At 39.7% G+C, this 6,308-nt stretch overlaps 1 long non-coding RNA gene across 1 annotated transcript; it reads left to right on the forward strand.

Annotated features, from left to right (window-relative positions):
• Window positions 1-229: 229 nt before the first annotated feature.
• Window positions 230-3,758, forward strand: LOC124391668. Its single transcript, XR_006927022.1, has 3 exons — window positions 230-334; window positions 2,074-2,203; window positions 3,646-3,758. It is a non-coding gene; the product is annotated as an uncharacterized LOC124391668 (long non-coding RNA).
• The last annotated feature ends 2,550 nt before the right edge of the window (window positions 3,759-6,308 follow it).

Here is a 6,308-nt window from a genome sequence, read left to right on the forward strand (position 1 = left end):
ACGAGCCTTAGTCATAGTGTGAATTTGAGTGAAGGCATTGTCTGGAGTTATTTCCTTATCCACTACACAGCGGGTTAATATCTTCTGGGTTATTTAATGCATTGTTTTCTACTGCAAAAAAACTATTCAGAAAAAACCTGATGCAGATTATCTTAATGGTCTAGAGAGCGCATCCCCTGGGAAGCTCTGTGGATCACCAGGGGGCTCTCAGCGTTCCAGCTCATCCAGTGTTTAGTAGTGTTGAGGTCAAAGCTCTATAGGCGGCCACTGAAGATTTTTTGCACCAACCTGAGTACACTAGGAATGTGCATCTTAATGCCTAGCTAACAATACGGTACGTTAAATATACATATGAAGCAGCATTGTACCGATGCGACGCAGTGCGAAACGATTCACCCCTGTTACAATGCAGTGCGATTTGATTTAACACAATGCAATGCGATGCAATGGAAAAATGGTGCTACGCAATTCAATATGGTATTGATAGTTCACCTTTATTTTTTGCTTCAGATAGACAGCAAATTATCAAGTGCCTTCAAACAACCAGGAAGTTACAGCTCTACCTCTGCCATGTTAATCTATATTCCATGTGACTCTCAGGACACGCCTCGGTTTCTGTAGTGTCGTAATATTGTACTTGATATTCCCATAACAGCAGTGGTGCCGAGAGAACGCACTCGAGAGACAGTTTAGCGAGGAGAAATCAATCTACATATCAAATATTGGTCACAAATTATTGGTCTCTTTCTGAACATTAAAAGTATAGAGCATCTACTAATAATTATATCTAAACAAATCGTTTTTAACTGATGCAAATATATAGAAAATGATGCATAATGACACACGAATTTTATTATCTCTTAAAAACACCATATGTTAATGGTGCTGGCTTTGTGCACAGGGGTATTATCATGCTGGAACAGTGGGAAAATATAGTGTAGGTGTCCCAATTGATTTGTCCAGAAAGTGGCTTTTATTTGAGTTAAAAGGAACATGTTGTGTCGGGTTTTATGGAAATTTTGAAATACCTCCAACAATACGACCCAGTGTGAATAGACAGAGACAGGCGAAGGTCAGATAGAATTGCTTTTTACGTCTGACACTAATAGATAAATTGGTCCTGTTCGCCGTCTTCACATGTTTGTGGCCTCTAGAGATGTTTTTCCTCACATTATCCACTCTGGGCTATTCTGCCATTCTCTATAGCTTGAGGCTTGATGTGAAGTGCTATTAACTCTGTTATGAAATATTTAGCTGCTGTTATAGTTGCTATGGCTTCTGAATGAGCCAGTGCTTGCCTCTTGCTCCGCTCTGGGCACGGAGAACTGGGTCACAAGTTTGGCAAGCTTCCATAAAGCTGGCCTCATCTCACTCCTACTAACCCATTTTGAGCGAGATCAGAGCATATAGCACAGTCAGAATGCATCTTAATCCTAGTCCAGGATTAAAACTCGGTTCATTGAATACACTGTATGGACAAAAGTTTGTGGACCCCTCACCATAAGATTCATATGTGCTTTTTGAGCAACATTTAGTCTCTTTTCGTGGGTATACTAACCTCCAGTCTTCTGGGAAGATGTTGCATTAGATTTTGTGAAGATTTCCATTGTGCCCATTTAGCTTCAAGGGTGTTAGAAAGGTCTATAGCGGGCCACTTAAGATCTTCCACTTCAGCCAGAGTAAACCATATCTACAAATGCTTTGTCATGTTGGAAGTTTGGGTCTTCTTGGGACTTCCTATAGAATTGTGCATATTTAAATTTGTGGTAATTTATGGTAATTTATGGATAAATCCACATATGGCTAAACAGGTCAGGTGTCCCAATACTTTTTACATTTTTGTATTACTATTTTGATTACGTTTATTTATCCTAAAAACGTCCTTATCTGCACTGGACCTTTTCCTTTTTTTTTCTTCCTATTACTCATATCCCCTTTTTTCCTTTCTTTCCACAACTGACCTAGTTCATGTTCATGAAGGAGTTATTTCCTACTGCACCAGAGTGCAAATGAGATACTGTACATGATTAGCAGTAGTGGCAGAAAAAATCTATTCTTTTTTTTTTCTCTCAGGCATGCTGTTGCACGTCTTCCTGCTGAGCTGATCCGTCTATCCGTCTCCTCACCTGTAGCCGTCTTGATGAAATGTAGCCCTGCTAGTGTCGGTTCCAGCTGTCATGAACGCAGCAGTGATTTCGGAAAGGTATGAAATCTCCCTTTGAAATCGAATTAATTGGAATCCATTCGACTTGTTGGCAGTTGCGCTTTGTTAGCGTTGCAAGTCATGGTAATTAGAATTAGTTTTTTTTATGCTCGTGTGTATAGAGTGAAGCTGGGTTAAAGTTTCTTCTGTATTCCCTGTCATTTGTCTTCATCAGATGCATTTGAGTCCTCATGTGTGGGAATAGAGCGAAGAGCTGCCACTTCCTTACACAGCTTTCTTGTCCAGACTGAACTGCCACATCCCCATTGCTTTATCATGCTCCTACTGAGCTGCCAGATCTTGATCCAGAGCTTGAGATCCCCAATGTCCCTACTGAACTAAAACATGCCAATTGACCAACCCTGTCTCTACTGAACTGCCACTTTCCTGCTGAGCTTTCATGTCCATACTGAACTGCCACTTTCTTGCTGAGCTCCTATGTCCCCAGTGAGTGCCACTTTCTTGCTCCTACTGAGCTGTCTCTCTCGTGCTGAGCTACGATGTCCCCACTGAGCCGCCATATTCATACTGAACTGCCACTTTCCTGCTGAGCTGCCATGTTCCGACTGAGCTGCCACATCCCAAATTGAGCTCTGTTATCCCTACTGAGACACAATCTTCACACTGAACTGCCACTTTCCCTACTGAACTGCCACATATATTGGGTAATGTTAATTGGCACAAACGATCCCTCGTTGGTCTGAGAGACAGAGCTTTGCTTCAAACCCTGATCCAAGGTCCTAACAAAAGCCGGGAAAGTCAGACAATGTCTTACGTGCTGCGACACACGGGTAATGACAACAATAAAGAGTCATTACTTATAGGCCCCAGCTGGCATGCTATATTTCCCTTTCAATTAAATTAATCAGGCAGTCGAGTCGTCCTATCGTAGCAACGGTGGCAGTTTATTGCTTTTTTTTTTTTTTTTGGACTCGAATGTATGCTTGACGTCAGAAAAAACAATTATTTTTCAGTGTTTGTGCACGCTCCTGGAAAATTGACAGCGCAATATCCTTTTATAAAATCATAAATGCCAAATACAAGCCTCAAAACTGGGTTTCCAAACCAATCTTAATCGTCAGATAATTGTTTTTCTTTTGTTGACAAAAATGTGTTGTACGTGTCATTTCCTGGAGTGAGAAAATAGTCTCTTATGGGCGCTTGGATTTCGAATAAACAAACAAATGAAGCAGAATCCGAGATATTAGCATAGGAAATTAAAGTTAATTTTGGTAAACGGTCATTCTTAATAGTGTGTGTGTGTGTGTGTGTGTGTGTGTGTATATATATATATATATATATATATATATATATATATGTGCGATAGTTATTTCTTCGATTCAGACAAACAGCAAATAATACTTGAGTAATAATTTACTCAAGTACAATTTTACATACATTTTTAACAAAACTAGATGTCCTTTTTTTTGTTCTGTTCGCAGGAAGATGCACCTCTGCCTCTGCCATGTTAATCTATATTCTATGTGACACCCAGGACACGCCTCGGTCTCCGTAGAGTTGATACGCCATGTTCACCTAGCAGCAGTGGTGCTGAGAGAACGTGCTGGAGAAACAGTTAAGTAAGGAGAAATCAATCTACATATCAAATATTGGTCATAAATTGATGATTGCTTTGTAAATAATAAAACTATAGTGCATTTACTCATCATTTTATATAAATTAGAGGGTCTTTTTTTTACTGATGCAAATACCAATATCATTTTATATACATATAATTATGTTCTTTATTCATACTGATTACGGCTTAATGGAAAAAGAGTAAAAGATGGCGGTGTGCGTAAGGGGTTCCAGAGTGGCCCGTGGTACGACCATGACTCTATTCATATGTTTTCACGTGGGTGAATCAATTCTATGGCAATTTCCTGTTCTGTAAACCATCACAGCATGATTGCGGGTGAAAGTGGTTTTCCATGACGTTGGAAAGAAACACTAGATGAGTCTTTTGGCGTATTCAGTGTATTTCCCTCCTTTTTCTTTCCTAACAATATACAAATTTGTTTAAATATGGTCATATATATATATATATATATATATATATATATATATATATATATATATATATATATATATATATATACTATTATAGAAGCGAGAAGCAGGCTTCAGTAATAGCTTTCGCCAGTAGATTATATAATCCCCAGACACTATTGGTACAGTCCTTTTTTTCTCCTCATTCTCATTCGAACAATGTGTTTGTTTTTACAAAGCAAATGCCAAAAGTCTCGGTCGGTTATCAGAAGAGGAAGCCTTGACCTGAGACCTCTGACATGACGAATAGTGTCTCCGGGAACTGCAGACAGCACGTGTCCCTGAATCCACCTGACATCCATCAGGAAATGTGCGGGCCTCTGCACGTGCCTCCTCAGTTTGCCGTTTTTCTGTAACCTTGAATCTGCGAAAGACAAGGAAAAATAGGGGGAAAAAAAAATAAAGATGGCGGAAAAAGAACATTAATATTGTTTAATATGTACATTTTTTTATGTTAAATATTCTATATATATATATGATATATGAACATGTTAATGATGGTAGTATTGCGTTTTGATCGAAATGAAAGGATTCTGTTCATTACACTGTTACATTCTAAGCTCTGAAAAGGTGCCTAAATGTCCCTTTGTCCAGTTTTGCGGTAATACAAATCAATCGAACATGGAAAAACTAGAGCTCAGAAGATCCATTGTCCTCGTCTATTTCGGTGCACGCTGCATGCGAGCCGAACATGTGCCGAACTTCGGCATTTCATTCAGAGAGGGGGAACGAAATGTCAGCAGAAGTCATCAGCGTTTGTGATGTCATGCATTCAGCAGCAGCTGTAGAATTCACTCCTGTCTGCCAGCAAAGACATTTATTGGGTCGTCTAACTTTTCCAGCCATACTGTATGTGCTTCATAATTACACTACAGTAGTTTGTGGACACCTGAATATTCATATGATCTTTCTGAACTCCACATTTAGTCGACATTTACAGTTATAAAAACAGCACTCTACTCAGAATTCGGTTGTGGAGATTTGTGCTTATTCACAATGGTGTTAGTAAAGTCAGGTGAGGTGAGAAGGCCTGGGGTGCACTCAGTGTTCACATTTATTCCAAAGGTGTTCAACAGTTTAGTTGAGTTCAGAGCTCTATAGGAAGCCACTCACGATCTTCCCATGAATCAGTACAAATCTCCATAATCACACTATTATTAGAACAGCAAACAGGGACTGAATGTGGAATAGGCTGTTCAAATGGCACATACACTAAAAACCTCAGTTGTCCACAAACTTTTGTCAATATACAGTATGTCGATTTGTCCATACAACATAAACCTATTGAGAACGTTCCAATTATAAATGTGTCCTAAGTTACCCTGATTTAAAGGCTGTGTAACCTGACTAAAGCTTACTCACAGCCAGGCCTCTGACATCTGTCACAGACCCAAGTGTGTTAGTGGAGCAACAAAATCTGCCAACCAGTAGCTTCCATCTGCTTTCTCCAAATGAATCAGAAACCGAAGGAGTTTAAATGATTCATTTGCACATTAGGCACGAACAGTTGTTGACACATCTGTGGGAAACGAAGGGGGTAGAAACGAAATATAGTAATGTGTATGTAAAAACCTATACTGTATATAGACTTATTAGTTATCCTTCTATTTGAGAAGGATCAACAGCCGGTTCTGGGGGAAAAATACACCGACCAGACATAACATTATGACATAATAAATTATAAGCATGGAGTGAGTAACACGGATTATTTCTTCATCATGGCACCTGTTAGTGTGTGGGATATATTAGGCAGCAAGTGAACATTTTGTCCTCAATGTTGGTGTGTTAGAAGCAGGCAAACATTGACGTGCGTAAAGATTCAAGCGAGTTTGACGAGGGACAAATTGTTGTGGCTAGATGACCCGGTCAGAGCATCTCCAGAACTGCAGCTCTTGTGGGGGGCGGAGCAAAGACTGGCCTGTGTGGTCCAATCCAACAGATGAGCTACTGTATCTCAAATTGCTGAAAAAGTTGTTAATGCTCGACGCGTCAGAACTGTTTTGGCAGCAAAAGGGGGACCAACACAATATTAAGCAGGCGGTCACAAAGTTAACAA

This window comes from Silurus meridionalis, chromosome 9, assembly GCF_014805685.1.
Source record: "Silurus meridionalis isolate SWU-2019-XX chromosome 9, ASM1480568v1, whole genome shotgun sequence".
NCBI classification, from domain to species: Eukaryota; Metazoa; Chordata; class Actinopteri; order Siluriformes; family Siluridae; genus Silurus; species Silurus meridionalis.